This window comes from Lepisosteus oculatus, unplaced genomic scaffold (assembly GCF_040954835.1).
Source record: "Lepisosteus oculatus isolate fLepOcu1 unplaced genomic scaffold, fLepOcu1.hap2 HAP2_SCAFFOLD_63, whole genome shotgun sequence".
Taxonomy (NCBI): domain Eukaryota; kingdom Metazoa; phylum Chordata; class Actinopteri; order Semionotiformes; family Lepisosteidae; genus Lepisosteus; species Lepisosteus oculatus.
Genome location: NW_027168182.1, coordinates 204,227 through 228,365, shown reverse-complemented (window position 1 = coordinate 228,365; position 24,139 = coordinate 204,227). Strand labels below are relative to the sequence as shown.

General features: G+C 47.8%; 28 non-coding genes across 28 annotated transcripts; 15 read left to right on the top strand and 13 right to left on the bottom strand.

The window, feature by feature from the left end:
* The first annotated feature begins 139 nt into the window (after positions 1-139).
* LOC138232356 (U4 spliceosomal RNA) lies at positions 140-281 on the top strand. The gene has a single exon (XR_011187088.1). It is a non-coding gene; the product is annotated as a U4 spliceosomal RNA (small nuclear RNA).
* Positions 282-1,103: 822 nt separating this feature from the next.
* Positions 1,104-1,175, bottom strand: trnag-ucc (transfer RNA glycine (anticodon UCC)). Its single transcript has one exon. It is a non-coding gene; the product is annotated as a tRNA-Gly (tRNA).
* Positions 1,176-1,828: 653 nt separating this feature from the next.
* On the top strand, positions 1,829-1,970 carry LOC138232354 (U4 spliceosomal RNA). The gene has a single exon (XR_011187086.1). It is a non-coding gene; the product is annotated as a U4 spliceosomal RNA (small nuclear RNA).
* An 822-nt stretch (positions 1,971-2,792) lies between these two features.
* Positions 2,793-2,864, bottom strand: trnag-ucc (transfer RNA glycine (anticodon UCC)). The gene has a single exon. It is a non-coding gene; the product is annotated as a tRNA-Gly (tRNA).
* Positions 2,865-3,517: 653 nt separating this feature from the next.
* On the top strand, positions 3,518-3,659 carry LOC138232353 (U4 spliceosomal RNA). Its single transcript, XR_011187085.1, has one exon. It is a non-coding gene; the product is annotated as a U4 spliceosomal RNA (small nuclear RNA).
* Positions 3,660-4,481: 822 nt separating this feature from the next.
* trnag-ucc (transfer RNA glycine (anticodon UCC)) lies at positions 4,482-4,553 on the bottom strand. Its single transcript has one exon. It is a non-coding gene; the product is annotated as a tRNA-Gly (tRNA).
* A 648-nt stretch (positions 4,554-5,201) lies between these two features.
* Positions 5,202-5,343, top strand: LOC138232352 (U4 spliceosomal RNA). The gene has a single exon (XR_011187084.1). It is a non-coding gene; the product is annotated as a U4 spliceosomal RNA (small nuclear RNA).
* An 822-nt stretch (positions 5,344-6,165) lies between these two features.
* On the bottom strand, positions 6,166-6,237 carry trnag-ucc (transfer RNA glycine (anticodon UCC)). The gene has a single exon. It is a non-coding gene; the product is annotated as a tRNA-Gly (tRNA).
* A 650-nt stretch (positions 6,238-6,887) lies between these two features.
* LOC138232351 (U4 spliceosomal RNA) lies at positions 6,888-7,029 on the top strand. The gene has a single exon (XR_011187083.1). It is a non-coding gene; the product is annotated as a U4 spliceosomal RNA (small nuclear RNA).
* A 1,106-nt stretch (positions 7,030-8,135) lies between these two features.
* Positions 8,136-8,277, top strand: LOC138232350 (U4 spliceosomal RNA). The gene has a single exon (XR_011187082.1). It is a non-coding gene; the product is annotated as a U4 spliceosomal RNA (small nuclear RNA).
* An 822-nt stretch (positions 8,278-9,099) lies between these two features.
* On the bottom strand, positions 9,100-9,171 carry trnag-ucc (transfer RNA glycine (anticodon UCC)). Its single transcript has one exon. It is a non-coding gene; the product is annotated as a tRNA-Gly (tRNA).
* Positions 9,172-9,821: 650 nt separating this feature from the next.
* Positions 9,822-9,963, top strand: LOC138232349 (U4 spliceosomal RNA). The gene has a single exon (XR_011187081.1). It is a non-coding gene; the product is annotated as a U4 spliceosomal RNA (small nuclear RNA).
* An 853-nt stretch (positions 9,964-10,816) lies between these two features.
* trnag-ucc (transfer RNA glycine (anticodon UCC)) lies at positions 10,817-10,888 on the bottom strand. The gene has a single exon. It is a non-coding gene; the product is annotated as a tRNA-Gly (tRNA).
* Positions 10,889-11,541: 653 nt separating this feature from the next.
* On the top strand, positions 11,542-11,683 carry LOC138232348 (U4 spliceosomal RNA). Its single transcript, XR_011187080.1, has one exon. It is a non-coding gene; the product is annotated as a U4 spliceosomal RNA (small nuclear RNA).
* An 822-nt stretch (positions 11,684-12,505) lies between these two features.
* Positions 12,506-12,577, bottom strand: trnag-ucc (transfer RNA glycine (anticodon UCC)). Its single transcript has one exon. It is a non-coding gene; the product is annotated as a tRNA-Gly (tRNA).
* A 651-nt stretch (positions 12,578-13,228) lies between these two features.
* LOC138232347 (U4 spliceosomal RNA) lies at positions 13,229-13,370 on the top strand. The gene has a single exon (XR_011187079.1). It is a non-coding gene; the product is annotated as a U4 spliceosomal RNA (small nuclear RNA).
* Positions 13,371-14,192: 822 nt separating this feature from the next.
* trnag-ucc (transfer RNA glycine (anticodon UCC)) lies at positions 14,193-14,264 on the bottom strand. Its single transcript has one exon. It is a non-coding gene; the product is annotated as a tRNA-Gly (tRNA).
* Positions 14,265-14,914: 650 nt separating this feature from the next.
* On the top strand, positions 14,915-15,056 carry LOC138232346 (U4 spliceosomal RNA). The gene has a single exon (XR_011187078.1). It is a non-coding gene; the product is annotated as a U4 spliceosomal RNA (small nuclear RNA).
* An 822-nt stretch (positions 15,057-15,878) lies between these two features.
* Positions 15,879-15,950, bottom strand: trnag-ucc (transfer RNA glycine (anticodon UCC)). The gene has a single exon. It is a non-coding gene; the product is annotated as a tRNA-Gly (tRNA).
* A 650-nt stretch (positions 15,951-16,600) lies between these two features.
* LOC138232345 (U4 spliceosomal RNA) lies at positions 16,601-16,742 on the top strand. Its single transcript, XR_011187077.1, has one exon. It is a non-coding gene; the product is annotated as a U4 spliceosomal RNA (small nuclear RNA).
* Positions 16,743-17,595: 853 nt separating this feature from the next.
* On the bottom strand, positions 17,596-17,667 carry trnag-ucc (transfer RNA glycine (anticodon UCC)). Its single transcript has one exon. It is a non-coding gene; the product is annotated as a tRNA-Gly (tRNA).
* A 653-nt stretch (positions 17,668-18,320) lies between these two features.
* Positions 18,321-18,462, top strand: LOC138232343 (U4 spliceosomal RNA). The gene has a single exon (XR_011187075.1). It is a non-coding gene; the product is annotated as a U4 spliceosomal RNA (small nuclear RNA).
* An 822-nt stretch (positions 18,463-19,284) lies between these two features.
* On the bottom strand, positions 19,285-19,356 carry trnag-ucc (transfer RNA glycine (anticodon UCC)). Its single transcript has one exon. It is a non-coding gene; the product is annotated as a tRNA-Gly (tRNA).
* Positions 19,357-20,007: 651 nt separating this feature from the next.
* On the top strand, positions 20,008-20,149 carry LOC138232342 (U4 spliceosomal RNA). Its single transcript, XR_011187074.1, has one exon. It is a non-coding gene; the product is annotated as a U4 spliceosomal RNA (small nuclear RNA).
* Positions 20,150-20,971: 822 nt separating this feature from the next.
* Positions 20,972-21,043, bottom strand: trnag-ucc (transfer RNA glycine (anticodon UCC)). The gene has a single exon. It is a non-coding gene; the product is annotated as a tRNA-Gly (tRNA).
* A 650-nt stretch (positions 21,044-21,693) lies between these two features.
* LOC138232341 (U4 spliceosomal RNA) lies at positions 21,694-21,835 on the top strand. The gene has a single exon (XR_011187073.1). It is a non-coding gene; the product is annotated as a U4 spliceosomal RNA (small nuclear RNA).
* Positions 21,836-22,657: 822 nt separating this feature from the next.
* trnag-ucc (transfer RNA glycine (anticodon UCC)) lies at positions 22,658-22,729 on the bottom strand. Its single transcript has one exon. It is a non-coding gene; the product is annotated as a tRNA-Gly (tRNA).
* Positions 22,730-23,382: 653 nt separating this feature from the next.
* LOC138232340 (U4 spliceosomal RNA) lies at positions 23,383-23,524 on the top strand. The gene has a single exon (XR_011187072.1). It is a non-coding gene; the product is annotated as a U4 spliceosomal RNA (small nuclear RNA).
* The last annotated feature ends 615 nt before the right edge of the window (positions 23,525-24,139 follow it).

Sequence of the window (24,139 nt, the reverse complement as noted above, 5' to 3'; positions counted from 1 at the left end):
CTTGTCTGTCATGAAATTCTTCAAAACCTCAAGCTAGAAGAAGAAGAAGACGACAAATATGAAGCATTACCGCAACGACATGCCATGAGACGATCGATAACGATTTCCATAGGATCCCCGCGGTTGCCTGGCAACCGTCAGCTTTGCGCAGTGGCAGTATCGTAGCCTGTGAGGTTTAGCCGAGGCGCGATTATTGCTAGTTGAAAACTTTTCCCAATACCCCGCTTCCGCCGGTTTGCAATACAATCGGCGAAAGCAATTTTTGACAGTCTCGTCAGAGACTGAGCAAGGTGTTTAAAGACAGATTTGGTCATGGTGACATCATGGTAGAAAGAAACGAGCTTGTTACGTCTCAACAGAAACGCTCTTTAGCTCTTTCAGCGTTATGCAGAGAACAGCGTCTGTCGAGATCACTTTTGAGTCAGCGCGAAACGCCGTGTGCTGTCAGTTTGATTTCATATTGCTCGTAGCGGCGCCCGGCTTTTGTCTGTCAAACGTTAGGTTGCGCTTCTTCATGCTGCATCGTCGGCATGAGTGGAGCTTTTTAAACGTCTGTACTTACTGCGCCCCATAAGAAATGGTTTGTCCCCGTTCAAAAGAGATTGTGCGATGTCCTGCAGCGTTCGCAAAGCAAACCTTTGACAGTTTGAAAAGAGGAATTGATTCTGCTTCCTGTGCGTGCAGTAGTTACAAAGTTGAACGTCTTTACACGATGTGCTGCAGTTTTCAGTGGGCGGGCTTTGTCAGATGGCTTGGAAAAACGCACTGAGACATCATGAGCAGTGTCCGGCATGTTTTCTGTGTATAGCTGTCTTTTAACGCATACAGAATTCATTCGAAATCATTGATTTCTCCTATTAACAAGGGTCCCTTTTTGAACCTGCCAGAAGCATTCTTTCAATGTAACAGATTTACTCCGGGGAAAGGCAGCATGACATTGAGAGTAGCTCAAGCTTTCAGCACCCGTATCGGACTGCGTGTATGCAGACACCGCTCAGAATCCCCTGTAAGATTCTCCTTCAATTCCGTTTTGCTCTTTCAAAAGGCTTCGCTTTGCTAGTCACAATCCAAGGCTCATGACAGCATTTGGAACCAATCGGCACTGCGTTGGCCGGGAATCGAACACGGGTCAACTGCTTGGAAGGCAGCTATGCTCACCACTATACCACCAACGCACGCCCAAAGGGGCCCTGCAGGACACCACCAGAGAATGCTCACGATTTCGGAAGCTGTCTCCGGGACGTGCTGATTCCACACATCCTGAATAAATCATGATATTGTTAGTTGCTGTAGCTAGACGTTCAAATGAGTTTCATGGCCAGATGGACTGTTTCCTCCAGCGGTATAGTATTGCAGTGAGACAGCACGATGCCTGCAAGACTATGTCACGCTAAACGCCACAGATTGTGTTTGTCCGTTCGTGTCAGTCGTCCTGCAGCCACGGGAAGTGGGACACAAACATGCTGCAATGCTTTCAAGACGTTAGGATTTGTTTGTGTAACATCCGAGAAGAGTACTTGTGGCTTGAATGTGAACTGTACGTGCCCGCCCCCTTTCCTCTGTAGTGCATGAGTTCCTCCCGGCACGCCCTTCGTCATTGTTCTGTCATCTTGTATTTAAAGGCTTGTATTTCTGCTGCTGAAAATAAGCAACGGTTTTCTCACAACGCCCTTTGTTCCCAACGGAGCCCTTGTCTGTCATGAAATTCTTCAAAACCTCAAGCTAGAAGAAGAAGAAGACGACAAATATGAAGCGTTACCGCAACGACATGCCATGAGACGATCGATAACGATTTCCATAGGATCCCCGCGGTTGCCTGGCAACCGTCAGCTTTGCGCAGTGGCAGTATCGTAGCCTGTGAGGTTTAGCCGAGGCGCGATTATTGCTAGTTGAAAACTTTTCCCAATACCCCGCTTCCGCCGGTTTGCAATACAATCGGCGAAAGCAATTTTTGACAGTCTCGTCAGAGACTGAGCAAGGTGTTTAAAGACAGATTTGGTCATGGTGACATCATGGTAGAAAGAAACGAGCTTGTTAAATCTCAACAGAAACGCTCTTTAGCTCTTTCAGCGTTATGCAGAGAACAGCGTCTGTCGAGATCACTTTTGAGTCAGCGCGAAACGCCGTGTGCTGTCAGTTTGATTTCATATTGCTCGTAGCGGCGCCCGGCTTTTGTCTGTCAAACGTTAGGTTGCGCTTCTTCATGCTGCATCGTCGGCATGAGTGGAGCTTTTTAAACGTCTGTACTTACTGCGCCCCATAAGAAATGGTTTGTCCCCGTTCAAAAGAGATTGTGCGATGTCCTGCAGCGTTCGCAAAGCAAACCTTTGACAGTTTGAAAAGAGGAATTGATTCTGCTTCCTGTGCGTGCAGTAGTTACAAAGTTGAACGTCTTTACACGATGTGCTGCAGTTTTCAGTGGGCGGGCTTTGTCAGATGGCTTGGAAAAACGCACTGAGACATCATGAGCAGTGTCCGGCATGTTTTCTGTGTATAGCTGTCTTTTAACGCATACAGAATTCATTCGAAATCATTGATTTCTCCTATTAACAAGGGTCCCTTTTTGAACCTGCCAGAAGCATTCTTTCAATGTAACAGATTTACTCCGGGGAAAGGCAGCATGACATTGAGAGTAGCTCAAGCTTTCAGCACCCGTATCGGACTGCGTGTATGCAGACACCGCTCAGAATCCCCTGTAAGATTCTCCTTCAATTCCGTTTTGCTCTTTCAAAAGGCTTCGCTTTGCTAGTCACAATCCAAGGCTCATGACAGCATTTGGAACCAATCGGCACTGCGTTGGCCGGGAACCGAACACGGGTCAACTGCTTGGAAGGCAGCTATGCTCACCACTATACCACCAACGCACGCCCAAAGGGGCCCTGCAGGACACCACCAGAGAATGCTCACGATTTCGGAAGCTGTCTCCGGGACGTGCTGATTCCACACATCCTGAATAAATCATGATATTGTTAGTTGCTGTAGCTAGACGTTCAAATGAGTTTCATGGCCAGATGGACTGTTTCCTCCAGCGGTATAGTATTGCAGTGAGACAGCACGATGCCTGCAAGACTATGTCACGCTAAACGCCACAGATTGTGTTTGTCCGTTCGTGTCAGTCGTCCTGCAGCCACGGGAAGTGGGACACAAACATGCTGCAATGCTTTCAAGACGTTAGGATTTGTTTGTGTAACATCCGAGAAGAGTACTTGTGGCTTGAATGTGAACTGTACGTGCCCGCCCCCTTTCCTCTGTAGTGCATGAGTTCCTCCCGGCACGCCCTTCGTCATTGTTCTGTCATCTTGTATTTAAAGGCTTGTATTTCTGCTGCTGAAAATAAGCAACGGTTTTCTCACAACGCCCTTTGTTCCCAACGGAGCCCTTGTCTGTCATGAAATTCTTCAAAACCTCAAGCTAGAAGAAGAAGAAGACGACAAATATGAAGCGTTACCGCAACGACATGCCATGAGACGATCGATAACGATTTCCATAGGATCCCCGCGGTTGCCTGGCAACCGTCAGCTTTGCGCAGTGGCAGTATCGTAGCCTGTGAGGTTTAGCCGAGGCGCGATTATTGCTAGTTGAAAACTTTTCCCAATACCCCGCTTCCGCCGGTTTGCAATACAATCGGCGAAAGCAATTTTTGACAGTCTCGTCAGAGACTGAGCAAGGTGTTTAAAGACAGATTTGGTCATGGTGACATCATGGTAGAAAGAAACGAGCTTGTTAAATCTCAACAGAAACGCTCTTTAGCTCTTTCAGCGTTATGCAGAGAACAGCGTCTGTCGAGATCACTTTTGAGTCAGCGCGAAACGCCGTGTGCTGTCAGTTTGATTTCATATTGCTCGTAGCGGCGCCCGGCTTTTGTCTGTCAAACGTTAGGTTGCGCTTCTTCATGCTGCATCGTCGGCATGAGTGGAGCTTTTTAAACGTCTGTACTTACTGCGCCCCATAAGAAATGGTTTGTCCCCGTTCAAAAGAGATTGTGCGATGTCCTGCAGCGTTCGCAAAGCAAACCTTTGACAGTTTGAAAAGAGGAATTTATTCTGCTTCCTGTGCGTGCAGTAGTTACAAAGTTGAACGTCTTTACACGATGTGCTGCAGTTTTCAGTGGGCGGGCTTTGTCAGATGGCTTGGAAAAACGCACTGAGACATCATGAGCAGTGTCCGGCATGTTTTCTGTGTATAGCTGTCTTTTAACGCATACAGAATTCATTCGAAATCATTGATTTCTCCTATTAACAAGGGTCCCTTTTTGAACCTGCCAGAAGCATTCTTTCAATGTAACAGATTTACTCCGGGGAAAGGCAGCATGACATTGAGAGTAGCTCAAGCTTTCAGCACCCGTATCGGACTGCGTGTATGCAGACACCGCTCAGAATCCCCTGTAAGATTCTCCTTCAATTCCGTTTTGCTCTTTCAAAAGGCTTCGCTTTGCTAGTCACAATCCAAGGCTCATGACAGCATTTGGAACCAATCGGCACTGCGTTGGCCGGGAACCGAACCCGGGTCAACTGCTTGGAAGGCAGCTATGCTCGCCACTATACCACCAACGCACGCCCACAGGCGCCCTGCAGGACACCACCAGAGAATGCTCACGATTTCGGAAGCTGTCTCCGGGACGTGCTGATTCCACACATCCTGAATAAATCATGATATTGTTAGTTGCTGTAGCTAGACGTTCAAATGAGTTTCATGGCCAGATGGACTGTTTCCTCCAGCGGTATAGTATTGCAGTGAGACAGCACGATGCCTGCAAGACTGTCACGCTAAACGCCACAGATTGTGTTTGTCCGTTCGTGTCAGTCGTCCTGCAGCCACGGGAAGTGGGACACAAACATGCTGCAATGCTTTCAAGACGTTAGGATTTGTTTGTGTAACATCCGAGAAGAGTACTTGTGGCTTGAATGTGAACTGTACGTGCCCGCCCCCTTTCCTCTGTAGTGCATGAGTTCCTCCCGGCATGCCCTTCGTCATTGTTCTGTCATCTTGTATTTAAAGGCTTGTATTTCTGCTGCTGAAAATAAGCAACGGTTTTCTCACAACGCCCTTTGTTCCCAACGGAGCCCTTGTCTGTCATGAAATTCTTCAAAACCTCAAGCTAGAAGAAGAAGACGACAAATATGAAGCGTTACCGCAACGACATGCCATGAGACGATCGATAACGATTTCCATAGGATCCCCGCGGTTGCCTGGCAACCGTCAGCTTTGCGCAGTGGCAGTATCGTAGCCTGTGAGGTTTAGCCGAGGCGCGATTATTGCTAGTTGAAAACTTTTCCCAATACCCCGCTTCCGCCGGTTTGCAATACAATCGGCGAAAGCAATTTTTGACAGTCTCGTCAGAGACTGAGCAAGGTGTTTAAAGACAGATTTGGTCATGGTGACATCATGGTAGAAAGAAACGAGCTTGTTACGTCTCAACAGAAACGCTCTTTAGCTCTTTCAGCGTTATGCAGAGAACAGCGTCTGTCGAGATCACTTTTGAGTCAGCGCGAAACGCCGTGTGCTGTCAGTTTGATTTCATATTGCTCGTAGCGGCGCCCGGCTTTTGTCTGTCAAACGTTAGGTTGCGCTTCTTCATGCTGCATCGTCGGCATGAGTGGAGCTTTTTAAACGTCTGTACTTACTGCGCCCCATAAGAAATGGTTTGTCCCCGTTCAAAAGAGATTGTGCGATGTCCTGCAGCGTTCGCAAAGCAAACCTTTGACAGTTTGAAAAGAGGAATTGATTCTGCTTCCTGTGCGTGCAGTAGTTACAAAGTTGAACGTCTTTACACGATGTGCTGCAGTTTTCAGTGGGCGGGCTTTGTCAGATGGCTTGGAAAAACGCACTGAGACATCATGAGCAGTGTCCGGCATGTTTTCTGTGTATAGCTGTCTTTTAACGCATACAGAATTCATTCGAAATCATTGATTTCTCCTATTAACAAGGGTCCCTTTTTGAACCTGCCAGAAGCATTCTTTCAATGTAACAGATTTACTCCGGGGAAAGGCAGCATGACATTGAGAGTAGCTCAAGCTTTCAGCACCCGTATCGGACTGCGTGTATGCAGACACCGCTCAGAATCCCCTGTAAGATTCTCCTTCAATTCCGTTTTGCTCTTTCAAAAGGCTTCGCTTTGCTAGTCACAATCCAAGGCTCATGACAGCATTTGGAACCAATCGGCACTGCGTTGGCCGGGAATCGAACCCGGGTCAATTGCTTGGAAGGCAGCTATGCTCACCACTATACCACCAACGCACGCCCACAGGCGCCCTGCAGGACACCACCAGAGAATGCTCACGATTTCGGAAGCTGTCTCCGGGACGTGCTGATTCCACACATCCTGAATAAATCATGATATTGTTAGTTGCTGTAGCTAGACGTTCAAATGAGTTTCATGGCCAGATGGACTGTTTCCTCCAGCGGTATAGTATTGCAGTGAGACAGCACGATGCCTGCAAGACTATGTCACGCTAAACGCCACAGATTGTGTTTGTCCGTTCGTGTCAGTCGTCCTGCAGCCACGGGAAGTGGGACACAAACATGCTGCAATGCTTTCAAGACGTTAGGATTTGTTTGTGTAACATCCGAGAAGAGTACTTGTGGCTTGAATGTGAACTGTACGTGCCCGCCCCCTTTCCTCTGTAGTGCATGAGTTCCTCCCGGCACGCCCTTCGTCATTGTTCTGTCATCTTGTATTTAAAGGCTTGTATTTCTGCTGCTGAAAATAAGCAACGGTTTTCTCACAACGCCCTTTGTTCCCAACGGAGCCCTTGTCTGTCATGAAATTCTTCAAAACCTCAAGCTAGAAGAAGAAGACGACAAATATGAAGCGTTACCGCAACGACATGCCATGAGACGATCGATAACGATTTCCATAGGATCCCCGCGGTTGCCTGGCAACCGTCAGCTTTGCGCAGTGGCAGTATCGTAGCCTGTGAGGTTTAGCCGAGGCGCGATTATTGCTAGTTGAAAACTTTTCCCAATACCCCGCTTCCGCCGGTTTGCAATACAATCGGCGAAAGCAATTTTTGACAGTCTCGTCAGAGACTGAGCAAGGTGTTTAAAGACAGATTTGGTCATGGTGACATCATGGTAGAAAGAAACGAGCTTGTTACGTCTCAACAGAAACGCTCTTTAGCTCTTTCAGCGTTATGCAGAGAACAGCGTCTGTCGAGATCACTTTTGAGTCAGCGCGAAACGCCGTGTGCTGTCAGTTTGATTTCATATTGTTCGTAGCGGCGCCCGGCTTTTGTCTGTCAAACGTTAGGTTGCGCTTCTTCATGCTGCATCGTCGGCATGAGTGGAGCTTTTTAAACGTCTGTACTTACTGCGCCCCATAAGAAATGGTTTGTCCCCGTTCAAAAGAGATTGTGCGATGTCCTGCAGCGTTCGCAAAGCAAACCTTTGACAGTTTGAAAAGAGGAATTTATTCTGCTTCCTGTGCGTGCAGTAGTTACAAAGTTGAACGTCTTTACACGATGTGCTGCAGTTTTCAGTGGGCGGGCTTTGTCAGATGGCTTGGAAAAACGCACTGAGACATCATGAGCAGTGTCCGGCATGTCTCCGGGACGTGCTGATTCCACACATCCTGAATAAATCATGATATTGTTAGTTGCTGTAGCTAGACGTTCAAATGAGTTTCATGGCCAGATGGACTGTTTCCTCCAGCGGTATAGTATTGCAGTGAGACAGCACGATGCCTGCAAGACTATGTCACGCTAAACGCCACAGATTGTGTTTGTCCGTTCGTGTCAGTCGTCCTGCAGCCACGGGAAGTGGGACACAAACATGCTGCAATGCTTTCAAGACGTTAGGATTTGTTTGTGCAACATCCGAGAAGAGTACTTGTGGCTTGAATGTGAACTGTACGTGCCCGCCCCCTTTCCTCTGTAGTGCATGAGTTCCTCCCGGCACGCCCTTCGTCATTGTTCTGTCATCTTGTATTTAAAGGCTTGTATTTCTGCTGCTGAAAATAAGCAACGGTTTTCTCACAACGCCCTTTGTTCCCAACGGAGCCCTTGTCTGTCATGAAATTCTTCAAAACCTCAAGCTAGAAGAAGAAGACGACAAATATGAAGCGTTACCGCAACGACATGCCATGAGACGATCGATAACGATTTCCATAGGATCCCCGCGGTTGCCTGGCAACCGTCAGCTTTGCGCAGTGGCAGTATCGTAGCCTGTGAGGTTTAGCCGAGGCGCGATTATTGCTAGTTGAAAACTTTTCCCAATACCCCGCTTCCGCCGGTTTGCAATACAATCGGCGAAAGCAATTTTTGACAGTCTCGTCAGAGACTGAGCAAGGTGTTTAAAGACAGATTTGGTCATGGTGACATCATGGTAGAAAGAAACGAGCTTGTTACGTCTCAACAGAAACGCTCTTTAGCTCTTTTAGCGTTATGCAGAGAACAGCGTCTGTCGAGATCACTTTTGAGTCAGTGCGAAACGCCGTGTGCTGTCAGTTTGATTTCATATTGCTCGTAGCGGCGCCCGGCTTTTGTCTGTCAAACGTTAGGTTGCGCTTCTTCATGCTGCATCGTCGGCATGAGTGGAGCTTTTTAAACGTCTGTACTTACTGCGCCCCATAAGAAATGGTTTGTCCCCGTTCAAAAGAGATTGTGCGATGTCCTGCAGCGTTCGCAAAGCAAACCTTTGACAGTTTGAAAAGAGGAATTTATTCTGCTTCCTGTGCGTGCAGTAGTTACAAAGTTGAACGTCTTTACACGATGTGCTGCAGTTTTCAGTGGGCGGGCTTTGTCAGATGGCTTGGAAAAACGCACTGAGACATCATGAGCAGTGTCCGGCATGTTTTCTGTGTATAGCTGTCTTTTAACGCATACAGAATTCATTCGAAATCATTGATTTCTCCTATTAACAAGGGTCCCTTTTTGAACCTGCCAGAAGCATTCTTTCAATGTAACAGATTTACTCCGGGGAAAGGCAGCATGACATTGAGAGTAGCTCAAGCTTTCAGCACCCGTATCGGACTGCGTGTATGCAGACACCGCTCAGAATCCCCTGTAAGATTCTCCTTCAATTCCGTTTTGCTCTTTCAAAAGGCTTCGCTTTGCTAGTCACAATCCAAGGCTCATGACAGCATTTGGAACCAATCGGCACTGCGTTGGCCGGGAATCGAACCCGGGTCAACTGCTTGGAAGGCAGCTATGCTCACCACTATACCACCAACGCACGCCCAAAGGCGCCCTGCAGGACACCACCAGAGAATGCTCACGATTTCGGAAGCTGTCTCCGGGATGTGCTGATTCCACACATCCTGAATAAATCATGATATTGTTAGTTGCTGTAGCTAGACGTTCAAATGAGTTTCATGGCCAGATGGACTGTTTCCTCCAGCGGTATAGTATTGCAGTGAGACAGCACGATGCCTGCAAGACTATGTCACGCTAAACGCCACAGATTGTGTTTGTCCGTTCGTGTCAGTCGTCCTGCAGCCACGGGAAGTGGGACACAAACATGCTGCAATGCTTTCAAGACGTTAGGATTTGTTTGTGTAACATCCGAGAAGAGTACTTGTGGCTTGAATGTGAACTGTACGTGCCCGCCCCCTTTCCTCTGTAGTGCATGAGTTCCTCCCGGCACGCCCTTCGTCATTGTTCTGTCATCTTGTATTTAAAGGCTTGTATTTCTGCTGCTGAAAATAAGCAACGGTTTTCTCACAACGCCCTTTGTTCCCAACGGAGCCCTTGTCTGTCATGAAATTCTTCAAAACCTCAAGCTAGAAGAAGAAGACGACAAATATGAAGCGTTACCGCAACGACATGCCATGAGACGATCGATAACGATTTCCATAGGATCCCCGCGGTTGCCTGGCAACCGTCAGCTTTGCGCAGTGGCAGTATCGTAGCCTGTGAGGTTTAGCCGAGGCGCGATTATTGCTAGTTGAAAACTTTTCCCAATACCCCGCTTCCGCCGGTTTGCAATACAATCGGCGAAAGCAATTTTTGACAGTCTCGTCAGAGACTGAGCAAGGTGTTTAAAGACAGATTTGGTCATGGTGACATCATGGTAGAAAGAAACGAGCTTGTTACGTCTCAACAGAAACGCTCTTTAGCTCTTTCAGCGTTATGCAGAGAACAGCGTCTGTCGAGATCACTTTTGAGTCAGCGCGAAACGCCGTGTGCTGTCAGTTTGATTTCATATTGCTCGTAGCGGCGCCCGGCTTTTGTCTGTCAAACGTTAGGTTGCGCTTCTTCATGCTGCATCGTCGGCATGAGTGGAGCTTTTTAAACGTCTGTACTTACTGCGCCCCATAAGAAATGGTTTGTCCCCGTTCAAAAGAGATTGTGCGATGTCCTGCAGCGTTCGCAAAGCAAACCTTTGACAGTTTGAAAAGAGGAATTGATTCTGCTTCCTGTGCGTGCAGTAGTTACAAAGTTGAACGTCTTTACACGATGTGCTGCAGTTTTCAGTGGGCGGGCTTTGTCAGATGGCTTGGAAAAACGCACTGAGACATCATGAGCAGTGTCCGGCATGTTTTCTGTGTATAGCTGTCTTTTAACGCATACAGAATTCATTCGAAATCATTGATTTCTCCTATTAACAAGGGTCCCTTTTTGAACCTGCCAGAAGCATTCTTTCAATGTAACAGATTTACTCCGGGGAAAGGCAGCATGACATTGAGAGTAGCTCAAGCTTTCAGCACCCGTATCGGACTGCGTGTATGCAGACACCGCTCAGAATCCCCTGTAAGATTCTCCTTCAATTCCGTTTTGCTCTTTCAAAAGGCTTCGCTTTGCTAGTCACAATCCAAGGCTCATGACAGCATTTGGAACCAATCGGCACTGCGTTGGCCGGGAATCGAACCCGGGTCCACTGCGTTGGCCGGGAATCGAACCCGGGTCAACTGCTTGGAAGGCAGCTATGCTCACCACTATACCACCAACGCACGCCCAAAGGGGCCCTGCAGGACACCACCAGAGAATGCTCACGATTTCGGAAGCTGTCTCCGGGACGTGCTGATTCCACACATCCTGAATAAATCATGATATTGTTAGTTGCTGTAGCTAGACGTTCAAATGAGTTTCATGGCCAGATGGACTGTTTCCTCCAGCGGTATAGTATTGCAGTGAGACAGCACGATGCCTGCAAGACTATGTCACGCTAAACGCCACAGATTGTGTTTGTCCGTTCGTGTCAGTCGTCCTGCAGCCACGGGAAGTGGGACACAAACATGCTGCAATGCTTTCAAGACGTTAGGATTTGTTTGTGTAACATCCGAGAAGAGTACTTGTGGCTTGAATGTGAACTGTACGTGCCCGCCCCCTTTCCTCTGTAGTGCATGAGTTCCTCCCGGCACGCCCTTCGTCATTGTTCTGTCATCTTGTATTTAAAGGCTTGTATTTCTGCTGCTGAAAATAAGCAACGGTTTTCTCACAACGCCCTTTGTTCCCAACGGAGCCCTTGTCTGTCATGAAATTCTTCAAAACCTCAAGCTAGAAGAAGAAGAAGACGACAAATATGAAGCGTTACCGCAACGACATGCCATGAGACGATCGATAACGATTTCCATAGGATCCCCGCGGTTGCCTGGCAACCGTCAGCTTTGCGCAGTGGCAGTATCGTAGCCTGTGAGGTTTAGCCGAGGCGCGATTATTGCTAGTTGAAAACTTTTCCCAATACCCCGCTTCCGCCGGTTTGCAATACAATCGGCGAAAGCAATTTTTGACAGTCTCGTCAGAGACTGAGCAAGGTGTTTAAAGACAGATTTGGTCATGGTGACATCATGGTAGAAAGAAACGAGCTTGTTAAATCTCAACAGAAACGCTCTTTAGCTCTTTCAGCGTTATGCAGAGAACAGCGTCTGTCGAGATCACTTTTGAGTCAGCGCGAAACGCCGTGTGCTGTCAGTTTGATTTCATATTGCTCGTAGCGGCGCCCGGCTTTTGTCTGTCAAACGTTAGGTTGCGCTTCTTCATGCTGCATCGTCGGCATGAGTGGAGCTTTTTAAACGTCTGTACTTACTGCGCCCCATAAGAAATGGTTTGTCCCCGTTCAAAAGAGATTGTGCGATGTCCTGCAGCGTTCGCAAAGCAAACCTTTGACAGTTTGAAAAGAGGAATTTATTCTGCTTCCTGTGCGTGCAGTAGTTACAAAGTTGAACGTCTTTACACGATGTGCTGCAGTTTTCAGTGGGCGGGCTTTGTCAGATGGCTTGGAAAAACGCACTGAGACATCATGAGCAGTGTCCGGCATGTTTTCTGTGTATAGCTGTCTTTTAACGCATACAGAATTCATTCGAAATCATTGATTTCTCCTATTAACAAGGGTCCCTTTTTGAACCTGCCAGAAGCATTCTTTCAATGTAACAGATTTACTCCGGGGAAAGGCAGCATGACATTGAGAGTAGCTCAAGCTTTCAGCACCCGTATCGGACTGCGTGTATGCAGACACCGCTCAGAATCCCCTGTAAGATTCTCCTTCAATTCCGTTTTGCTCTTTCAAAAGGCTTCGCTTTGCTAGTCACAATCCAAGGCTCATGACAGCATTTGGAACCAATCGGCACTGCGTTGGCCGGGAACCGAACCCGGGTCAACTGCTTGGAAGGCAGCTATGCTCGCCACTATACCACCAACGCACGCCCACAGGCGCCCTGCAGGACACCACCAGAGAATGCTCACGATTTCGGAAGCTGTCTCCGGGACGTGCTGATTCCACACATCCTGAATAAATCATGATATTGTTAGTTGCTGTAGCTAGACGTTCAAATGAGTTTCATGGCCAGATGGACTGTTTCCTCCAGCGGTATAGTATTGCAGTGAGACAGCACGATGCCTGCAAGACTGTCACGCTAAACGCCACAGATTGTGTTTGTCCGTTCGTGTCAGTCGTCCTGCAGCCACGGGAAGTGGGACACAAACATGCTGCAATGCTTTCAAGACGTTAGGATTTGTTTGTGTAACATCCGAGAAGAGTACTTGTGGCTTGAATGTGAACTGTACGTGCCCGCCCCCTTTCCTCTGTAGTGCATGAGTTCCTCCCGGCATGCCCTTCGTCATTGTTCTGTCATCTTGTATTTAAAGGCTTGTATTTCTGCTGCTGAAAATAAGCAACGATTTTCTCACAACGCCCTTTGTTCCCAACGGAGCCCTTGTCTGTCATGAAATTCTTCAAAACCTCAAGCTAGAAGAAGAAGAAGACGACAAATATGAAGCGTTACCGCAACGACATGCCATGAGACGATCGATAACGATTTCCATAGGATCCCCGCGGTTGCCTGGCAACCGTCAGCTTTGCGCAGTGGCAGTATCGTAGCCTGTGAGGTTTAGCCGAGGCGCGATTATTGCTAGTTGAAAACTTTTCCCAATACCCCGCTTCCGCCGGTTTGCAATACAATCGGCGAAAGCAATTTTTGACAGTCTCGTCAGAGACTGAGCAAGGTGTTTAAAGACAGATTTGGTCATGGTGACATCATGGTAGAAAGAAACGAGCTTGTTAAATCTCAACAGAAACGCTCTTTAGCTCTTTCAGCGTTATGCAGAGAACAGCGTCTGTCGAGATCACTTTTGAGTCAGCGCGAAACGCCGTGTGCTGTCAGTTTGATTTCATATTGCTCGTAGCGGCGCCCGGCTTTTGTCTGTCAAACGTTAGGTTGCGCTTCTTCATGCTGCATCGTCGGCATGAGTGGAGCTTTTTAAACGTCTGTACTTACTGCGCCCCATAAGAAATGGTTTGTCCCCGTTCAAAAGAGATTGTGCGATGTCCTGCAGCGTTCGCAAAGCAAACCTTTGACAGTTTGAAAAGAGGAATTTATTCTGCTTCCTGTGCGTGCAGTAGTTACAAAGTTGAACGTCTTTACACGATGTGCTGCAGTTTTCAGTGGGCGGGCTTTGTCAGATGGCTTGGAAAAACGCACTGAGACATCATGAGCAGTGTCCGGCATGTTTTCTGTGTATAGCTGTCTTTTAACGCATACAGAATTCATTCGAAATCATTGATTTCTCCTATTAACAAGGGTCCCTTTTTGAACCTGCCAGAAGCATTCTTTCAATGTAACAGATTTACTCCGGGGAAAGGCAGCATGACATTGAGAGTAGCTCAAGCTTTCAGCACCCGTATCGGACTGCGTGTATGCAGACACCGCTCAGAATCCCCTGTAAGATTCTCCTTCAATTCCGTTTTGCTCTTTCAAAAGGCTTCGCTTTGCTAGTCACAATCCAAGGCTCATGACAGCATTTGGAACCAATCGGCACTGCGTTGGCCGGGAACCGAACCCGGGTCAACTGCTTGGAAGGCAGCTATGCTCGCCACTATACCACCAACGCACGCCCACAGGCGCCCTGCAGGACACCACCAGAGAATGCTCACGATTTCGGAAGCTGTCTCCGGGACGTGCTGATTCCACACATCCTGAATAAATCATGATATTGTTAGTTGCTGTAGCTAGACGTTCAAATGAGTTTCATGGCCAGATGGACTGTTTCCTCCAGCGGTATAGTATTGCAGTGAGACAGCACGATGCCTGCAAGACTATGTCACGCTAAACGCCACAGATTGTGTTTGTCCGTTCGTGTCAGTCGTCCTGCAGCCACGGGAAGTGGGACACAAACATGCTGCAATGCTTTCAAGACGTTAGGATTTGTTTGTGCAACATCCGAGAAGAGTACTTGTGGCTTGAATGTGAACTGTACGTGCCCGCCCCCTTTCCTCTGTAGTGCATGAGTTCCTCCCGGCACGCCCTTCGTCATTGTTCTGTCATCTTGTATTTAAAGGCTTGTATTTCTGCTGCTGAAAATAAGCAACGGTTTTCTCACAACGCCCTTTGTTCCCAACGGAGCCCTTGTCTGTCATGAAATTCTTCAAAACCTCAAGCTAGAAGAAGAAGACGACAAATATGAAGCGTTACCGCAACGACATGCCATGAGACGATCGATAACGATTTCCATAGGATCCCCGCGGTTGCCTGGCAACCGTCAGCTTTGCGCAGTGGCAGTATCGTAGCCTGTGAGGTTTAGCCGAGGCGCGATTATTGCTAGTTGAAAACTTTTCCCAATACCCCGCTTCCGCCGGTTTGCAATACAATCGGCGAAAGCAATTTTTGACAGTCTCGTCAGAGACTGAGCAAGGTGTTTAAAGACAGATTTGGTCATGGTGACATCATGGTAGAAAGAAACGAGCTTGTTACGTCTCAACAGAAACGCTCTTTAGCTCTTTCAGCGTTATGCAGAGAACAGCGTCTGTCGAGATCACTTTTGAGTCAGCGCGAAACGCCGTGTGCTGTCAGTTTGATTTCATATTGCTCGTAGCGGCGCCCGGCTTTTGTCTGTCAAACGTTAGGTTGCGCTTCTTCATGCTGCATCGTCGGCATGAGTGGAGCTTTTTAAACGTCTGTACTTACTGCGCCCCATAAGAAATGGTTTGTCCCCGTTCAAAAGAGATTGTGCGATGTCCTGCAGCGTTCGCAAAGCAAACCTTTGACAGTTTGAAAAGAGGAATTGATTCTGCTTCCTGTGCGTGCAGTAGTTACAAAGTTGAACGTCTTTACACGATGTGCTGCAGTTTTCAGTGGGCGGGCTTTGTCAGATGGCTTGGAAAAACGCACTGAGACATCATGAGCAGTGTCCGGCATGTTTTCTGTGTATAGCTGTCTTTTAACGCATACAGAATTCATTCGAAATCATTGATTTCTCCTATTAACAAGGGTCCCTTTTTGAACCTGCCAGAAGCATTCTTTCAATGTAACAGATTTACTCCGGGGAAAGGCAGCATGACATTGAGAGTAGCTCAAGCTTTCAGCACCCGTATCGGACTGCGTGTATGCAGACACCGCTCAGAATCCCCTGTAAGATTCTCCTTCAATTCCGTTTTGCTCTTTCAAAAGGCTTCGCTTTGCTAGTCACAATCCAAGGCTCATGACAGCATTTGGAACCAATCGGCACTGCGTTGGCCGGGAATCGAACCCGGGTCAACTGCTTGGAAGGCAGCTATGCTCACCACTATACCACCAACGCACGCCCACAGGCCCCCTGCAGGACACCACCAGAGAATGCTCACGATTTCGGAAGCTGTCTCCGGGACGTGCTGATTCCACACATCCTGAATAAATCATGATATTGTTAGTTGCTGTAGCTAGACGTTCAAATGAGTTTCATGGCCAGATGGACTGTTTCCTCCAGCGGTATAGTATTGCAGTGAGACAGCACGATGCCTGCAAGACTATGTCACGCTAAACGCCACAGATTGTGTTTGTCCGTTCGTGTCAGTCGTCCTGCAGCCACGGGAAGTGGGACACAAACATGCTGCAATGCTTTCAAGACGTTAGGATTTGTTTGTGCAACATCCGAGAAGAGTACTTGTGGCTTGAATGTGAACTGTACGTGCCCGCCCCCTTTCCTCTGTAGTGCATGAGTTCCTCCCGGCACGCCCTTCGTCATTGTTCTGTCATCTTGTATTTAAAGGCTTGTATTTCTGCTGCTGAAAATAAGCAACGGTTTTCTCACAACGCCCTTTGTTCCCAACGGAGCCCTTGTCTGTCATGAAATTCTTCAAAACCTCAAGCTAGAAGAAGAAGACGACAAATATGAAGCGTTACCGCAACGACATGCCATGAGACGATCGATAACGATTTCCATAGGATCCCCGCGGTTGCCTGGCAACCGTCAGCTTTGCGCAGTGGCAGTATCGTAGCCTGTGAGGTTTAGCCGAGGCGCGATTATTGCTAGTTGAAAACTTTTCCCAATACCCCGCTTCCGCCGGTTTGCAATACAATCGGCGAAAGCAATTTTTGACAGTCTCGTCAGAGACTGAGCAAGGTGTTTAAAGACAGATTTGGTCATGGTGACATCATGGTAGAAAGAAACGAGCTTGTTACGTCTCAACAGAAACGCTCTTTAGCTCTTTCAGCGTTATGCAGAGAACAGCGTCTGTCGAGATCACTTTTGAGTCAGCGCGAAACGCCGTGTGCTGTCAGTTTGATTTCATATTGCTCGTAGCGGCGCCCGGCTTTTGTCTGTCAAACGTTAGGTTGCGCTTCTTCATGCTGCATCGTCGGCATGAGTGGAGCTTTTTAAACGTCTGTACTTACTGCGCCCCATAAGAAATGGTTTGTCCCCGTTCAAAAGAGATTGTGCGATGTCCTGCAGCGTTCGCAAAGCAAACCTTTGACAGTTTGAAAAGAGGAATTTATTCTGCTTCCTGTGCGTGCAGTAGTTACAAAGTTGAACGTCTTTACACGATGTGCTGCAGTTTTCAGTGGGCGGGCTTTGTCAGATGGCTTGGAAAAACGCACTGAGACATCATGAGCAGTGTCCGGCATGTTTTCTGTGTATAGCTGTCTTTTAACGCATACAGAATTCATTCGAAATCATTGATTTCTCCTATTAACAAGGGTCCCTTTTTGAACCTGCCAGAAGCATTCTTTCAATGTAACAGATTTACTCCGGGGAAAGGCAGCATGACATTGAGAGTAGCTCAAGCTTTCAGCACCCGTATCGGACTGCGTGTATGCAGACACCGCTCAGAATCCCCTGTAAGATTCTCCTTCAATTCCGTTTTGCTCTTTCAAAAGGCTTCGCTTTGCTAGTCACAATCCAAGGCTCATGACAGCATTTGGAACCAATCGGCACTGCGTTGGCCGGGAATCGAACCCGGGTCCACTGCGTTGGCCGGGAATCGAACCCGGGTCAACTGCTTGGAAGGCAGCTATGCTCACCACTATACCACCAACGCACGCCCAAAGGGGCCCTGCAGGACACCACCAGAGAATGCTCACGATTTCGGAAGCTGTCTCCGGGACGTGCTGATTCCACACATCCTGAATAAATCATGATATTGTTAGTTGCTGTAGCTAGACGTTCAAATGAGTTTCATGGCCAGATGGACTGTTTCCTCCAGCGGTATAGTATTGCAGTGAGACAGCACGATGCCTGCAAGACTATGTCACGCTAAACGCCACAGATTGTGTTTGTCCGTTCGTGTCAGTCGTCCTGCAGCCACGGGAAGTGGGACACAAACATGCTGCAATGCTTTCAAGACGTTAGGATTTGTTTGTGTAACATCCGAGAAGAGTACTTGTGGCTTGAATGTGAACTGTACGTGCCCGCCCCCTTTCCTCTGTAGTGCATGAGTTCCTCCCGGCACGCCCTTCGTCATTGTTCTGTCATCTTGTATTTAAAGGCTTGTATTTCTGCTGCTGAAAATAAGCAACGGTTTTCTCACAACGCCCTTTGTTCCCAACGGAGCCCTTGTCTGTCATGAAATTCTTCAAAACCTCAAGCTAGAAGAAGAAGAAGACGACAAATATGAAGCATTACCGCAACGACATGCCATGAGACGATCGATAACGATTTCCATAGGATCCCCGCGGTTGCCTGGCAACCGTCAGCTTTGCGCAGTGGCAGTATCGTAGCCTGTGAGGTTTAGCCGAGGCGCGATTATTGCTAGTTGAAAACTTTTCCCAATACCCCGCTTCCGCCGGTTTGCAATACAATCGGCGAAAGCAATTTTTGACAGTCTCGTCAGAGACTGAGCAAGGTGTTTAAAGACAGATTTGGTCATGGTGACATCATGGTAGAAAGAAACGAGCTTGTTAAATCTCAACAGAAACGCTCTTTAGCTCTTTCAGCGTTATGCAGAGAACAGCGTCTGTCGAGATCACTTTTGAGTCAGCGCGAAACGCCGTGTGCTGTCAGTTTTATTTCATATTGCTCGTAGCGGCGCCCGGCTTTTGTCTGTCAAACGTTAGGTTGCGCTTCTTCATGCTGCATCGTCGGCATGAGTGGAGCTTTTTAAACGTCTGTACTTACTGCGCCCCATAAGAAATGGTTTGTCCCCGTTCAAAAGAGATTGTGCGATGTCCTGCAGCGTTCGCAAAGCAAACCTTTGACAGTTTGAAAAGAGGAATTTATTCTGCTTCCTGTGCGTGCAGTAGTTACAAAGTTGAACGTCTTTACACGATGTGCTGCAGTTTTCAGTGGGCGGGCTTTGTCAGATGGCTTGGAAAAACGCACTGAGACATCATGAGCAGTGTCCGGCATGTTTTCTGTGTATAGCTGTCTTTTAACGCATACAGAATTCATTCGAAATCATTGATTTCTCCTATTAACAAGGGTCCCTTTTTGAACCTGCCAGAAGCATTCTTTCAATGTAACAGATTTACTCCGGGGAAAGGCAGCATGACATTGAGAGTAGCTCAAGCTTTCAGCACCCGTATCGGACTGCGTGTATGCAGACACCGCTCAGAATCCCCTGTAAGATTCTCCTTCAATTCCGTTTTGCTCTTTCAAAAGGCTTCGCTTTGCTAGTCACAATCCAAGGCTCATGACAGCATTTGGAACCAATCGGCACTGCGTTGGCCGGGAACCGAACCCGGGTCAACTGCTTGGAAGGCAGCTATGCTCGCCACTATACCACCAACGCACGCCCACAGGCGCCCTGCAGGACACCACCAGAGAATGCTCACGATTTCGGAAGCTGTCTCCGGGACGTGCTGATTCCACACATCCTGAATAAATCATGATATTGTTAGTTGCTGTAGCTAGACGTTCAAATGAGTTTCATGGCCAGATGGACTGTTTCCTCCAGCGGTATAGTATTGCAGTGAGACAGCACGATGCCTGCAAGACTGTCACGCTAAACGCCACAGATTGTGTTTGTCCGTTCGTGTCAGTCGTCCTGCAGCCACGGGAAGTGGGACACAAACATGCTGCAATGCTTTCAAGACGTTAGGATTTGTTTGTGTAACATCCGAGAAGAGTACTTGTGGCTTGAATGTGAACTGTACGTGCCCGCCCCCTTTCCTCTGTAGTGCATGAGTTCCTCCCGGCATGCCCTTCGTCATTGTTCTGTCATCTTGTATTTAAAGGCTTGTATTTCTGCTGCTGAAAATAAGCAACGATTTTCTCACAACGCCCTTTGTTCCCAACGGAGCCCTTGTCTGTCATGAAATTCTTCAAAACCTCAAGCTAGAAGAAGAAGAAGACGACAAATATGAAGCGTTACCGCAACGACATGCCATGAGACGATCGATAACGATTTCCATAGGATCCCCGCGGTTGCCTGGCAACCGTCAGCTTTGCGCAGTGGCAGTATCGTAGCCTGTGAGGTTTAGCCGAGGCGCGATTATTGCTAGTTGAAAACTTTTCCCAATACCCCGCTTCCGCCGGTTTGCAATACAATCGGCGAAAGCAATTTTTGACAGTCTCGTCAGAGACTGAGCAAGGTGTTTAAAGACAGATTTGGTCATGGTGACATCATGGTAGAAAGAAACGAGCTTGTTAAATCTCAACAGAAACGCTCTTTAGCTCTTTCAGCGTTATGCAGAGAACAGCGTCTGTCGAGATCACTTTTGAGTCAGCGCGAAACGCCGTGTGCTGTCAGTTTGATTTCATATTGCTCGTAGCGGCGCCCGGCTTTTGTCTGTCAAACGTTAGGTTGCGCTTCTTCATGCTGCATCGTCGGCATGAGTGGAGCTTTTTAAACGTCTGTACTTACTGCGCCCCATAAGAAATGGTTTGTCCCCGTTCAAAAGAGATTGTGCGATGTCCTGCAGCGTTCGCAAAGCAAACCTTTGACAGTTTGAAAAGAGGAATTTATTCTGCTTCCTGTGCGTGCAGTAGTTACAAAGTTGAACGTCTTTACACGATGTGCTGCAGTTTTCAGTGGGCGGGCTTTGTCAGATGGCTTGGAAAAACGCACTGAGACATCATGAGCAGTGTCCGGCATGTTTTCTGTGTATAGCTGTCTTTTAACGCATACAGAATTCATTCGAAATCATTGATTTCTCCTATTAACAAGGGTCCCTTTTTGAACCTGCCAGAAGCATTCTTTCAATGTAACAGATTTACTCCGGGGAAAGGCAGCATGACATTGAGAGTAGCTCAAGCTTTCAGCACCCGTATCGGACTGCGTGTATGCAGACACCGCTCAGAATCCCCTGTAAGATTCTCCTTCAATTCCGTTTTGCTCTTTCAAAAGGCTTCGCTTTGCTAGTCACAATCCAAGGCTCATGACAGCATTTGGAACCAATCGGCACTGCGTTGGCCGGGAACCGAACCCGGGTCAACTGCTTGGAAGGCAGCTATGCTCGCCACTATACCACCAACGCACGCCCACAGGCGCCCTGCAGGACACCACCAGAGAATGCTCACGATTTCGGAAGCTGTCTCCGGGACGTGCTGATTCCACACATCCTGAATAAATCATGATATTGTTAGTTGCTGTAGCTAGACGTTCAAATGAGTTTCATGGCCAGATGGACTGTTTCCTCCAGCGGTATAGTATTGCAGTGAGACAGCACGATGCCTGCAAGACTATGTCACGCTAAACGCCACAGATTGTGTTTGTCCGTTCGTGTCAGTCGTCCTGCAGCCACGGGAAGTGGGACACAAACATGCTGCAATGCTTTCAAGACGTTAGGATTTGTTTGTGTAACATCCGAGAAGAGTACTTGTGGCTTGAATGTGAACTGTACGTGCCCGCCCCCTTTCCTCTGTAGTGCATGAGTTCCTCCCGGCACGCCCTTCGTCATTGTTCTGTCATCTTGTATTTAAAGGGTTGTATTTCTGCTGCTGAAAATAAGCAACGGTTTTCTCACAACGCCCTTTGTTCCCAACGGAGCCCTTGTCTGTCATGAAATTCTTCAAAACCTCAAGCTAGAAGAAGAAGACGACAAATATGAAGCGTTACCGCAACGACATGCCATGAGACGATCGATAACTATTTCCATAGGATCCCCGCGGTTGCCTGGCAACCGTCAGCTTTGCGCAGTGGCAGTATCGTAGCCTGTGAGGTTTAGCCGAGGCGCGATTATTGCTAGTTGAAAACTTTTCCCAATACCCCGCTTCCGCCGGTTTGCAATACAATCGGCGAAAGCAATTTTTGACAGTCTCGTCAGAGACTGAGCAAGGTGTTTAAAGACAGATTTGGTCATGGTGACATCATGGTAGAAAGAAACGAGCTTGTTACGTCTCAACAGAAACGCTCTTTAGCTCTTTCAGCGTTATGCAGAGAACAGCGTCTGTCGAGATCACTTTTGAGTCAGCGCGAAACGCCGTGTGCTGTCAGTTTGATTTCATATTGCTCGTAGCGGCGCCCGGCTTTTGTCTGTCAAACGTTAGGTTGCGCTTCTTCATGCTGCATCGTCGGCATGAGTGGAGCTTTTTAAACGTCTGTACTTACTGCGCCCCATAAGAAATGGTTTGTCCCCGTTCAAAAGAGATTGTGCGATGTCCTGCAGCGTTCGCAAAGCAAACCTTTGACAGTTTGAAAAGAGGAATTGATTCTGCTTCCTGTGCGTGCAGTAGTTACAAAGTTGAACGTCTTTACACGATGTGCTGCAGTTTTCAGTGGGCGGGCTTTGTCAGATGGCTTGGAAAAACGCACTGAGACATCATGAGCAGTGTCCGGCATGTTTTCTGTGTATAGCTGTCTTTTAACGCATACAGAATTCATTCGAAATCATTGATTTCTCCTATTAACAAGGGTCCCTTTTTGAACCTGCCAGAAGCATTCTTTCAATGTAACAGATTTACTCCGGGGAAAGGCAGCATGACATTGAGAGTAGCTCAAGCTTTCAGCACCCGTATCGGACTGCGTGTATGCAGACACCGCTCAGAATCCCCTGTAAGATTCTCCTTCAATTCCGTTTTGCTCTTTCAAAAGGCTTCGCTTTGCTAGTCACAATCCAAGGCTCATGACAGCATTTGGAACCAATCGGCACTGCGTTGGCCGGGAATCGAACACGGGTCAACTGCTTGGAAGGCAGCTATGCTCACCACTATACCACCAACGCACGCCCAAAGGGGCCCTGCAGGACACCACCAGAGAATGCTCACGATTTCGGAAGCTGTCTCCGGGACGTGCTGATTCCACACATCCTGAATAAATCATGATATTGTTAGTTGCTGTAGCTAGACGTTCAAATGAGTTTCATGGCCAGATGGACTGTTTCCTCCAGCGGTATAGTATTGCAGTGAGACAGCACGATGCCTGCAAGACTATGTCACGCTAAACGCCACAGATTGTGTTTGTCCGTTCGTGTCAGTCGTCCTGCAGCCACGGGAAGTGGGACACAAACATGCTGCAATGCTTTCAAGACGTTAGGATTTGTTTGTGTAACATCCGAGAAGAGTACTTGTGGCTTGAATGTGAACTGTACGTGCCCGCCCCCTTTCCTCTGTAGTGCATGAGTTCCTCCCGGCACGCCCTTCGTCATTGTTCTGTCATCTTGTATTTAAAGGCTTGTATTTCTGCTGCTGAAAATAAGCAACGGTTTTCTCACAACGCCCTTTGTTCCCAACGGAGCCCTTGTCTGTCATGAAATTCTTCAAAACCTCAAGCTAGAAGAAGAAGAAGACGACAAATATGAAGCGTTACCGCAACGACATGCCATGAGACGATCGATAACGATTTCCATAGGATCCCCGCGGTTGCCTGGCAACCGTCAGCTTTGCGCAGTGGCAGTATCGTAGCCTGTGAGGTTTAGCCGAGGCGCGATTATTGCTAGTTGAAAACTTTTCCCAATACCCCGCTTCCGCCGGTTTGCAATACAATCGGCGAAAGCAATTTTTGACAGTCTCGTCAGAGACTGAGCAAGGTGTTTAAAGACAGATTTGGTCATGGTGACATCATGGTAGAAAGAAACGAGCTTGTTAAATCTCAACAGAAACGCTCTTTAGCTCTTTCAGCGTTATGCAGAGAACAGCGTCTGTCGAGATCACTTTTGAGTCAGCGCGAAACGCCGTGTGCTGTCAGTTTGATTTCATATTGTTCGTAGCGGCGCCCGGCTTTTGTCTGTCAAACGTTAGGTTGCGCTTCTTCATGCTGCATCGTCGGCATGAGTGGAGCTTTTTAAACGTCTGTACTTACTGCGCCCCATAAGAAATGGTTTGTCCCCGTTCAAAAGAGATTGTGCGATGTCCTGCAGCGTTCGCAAAGCAAACCTTTGACAGTTTGAAAAGAGGAATTTATTCTGCTTCCTGTGCGTGCAGTAGTTACAAAGTTGAACGTCTTTACACGATGTGCTGCAGTTTTCAGTGGGCGGGCTTTGTCAGATGGCTTGGAAAAACGCACTGAGACATCATGAGCAGTGTCCGGCATGTTTTCTGTGTATAGCTGTCTTTTAACGCATACAGAATTCATTCGAAATCATTGATTTCTCCTATTAACAAGGGTCCCTTTTTGAACCTGCCAGAAGCATTCT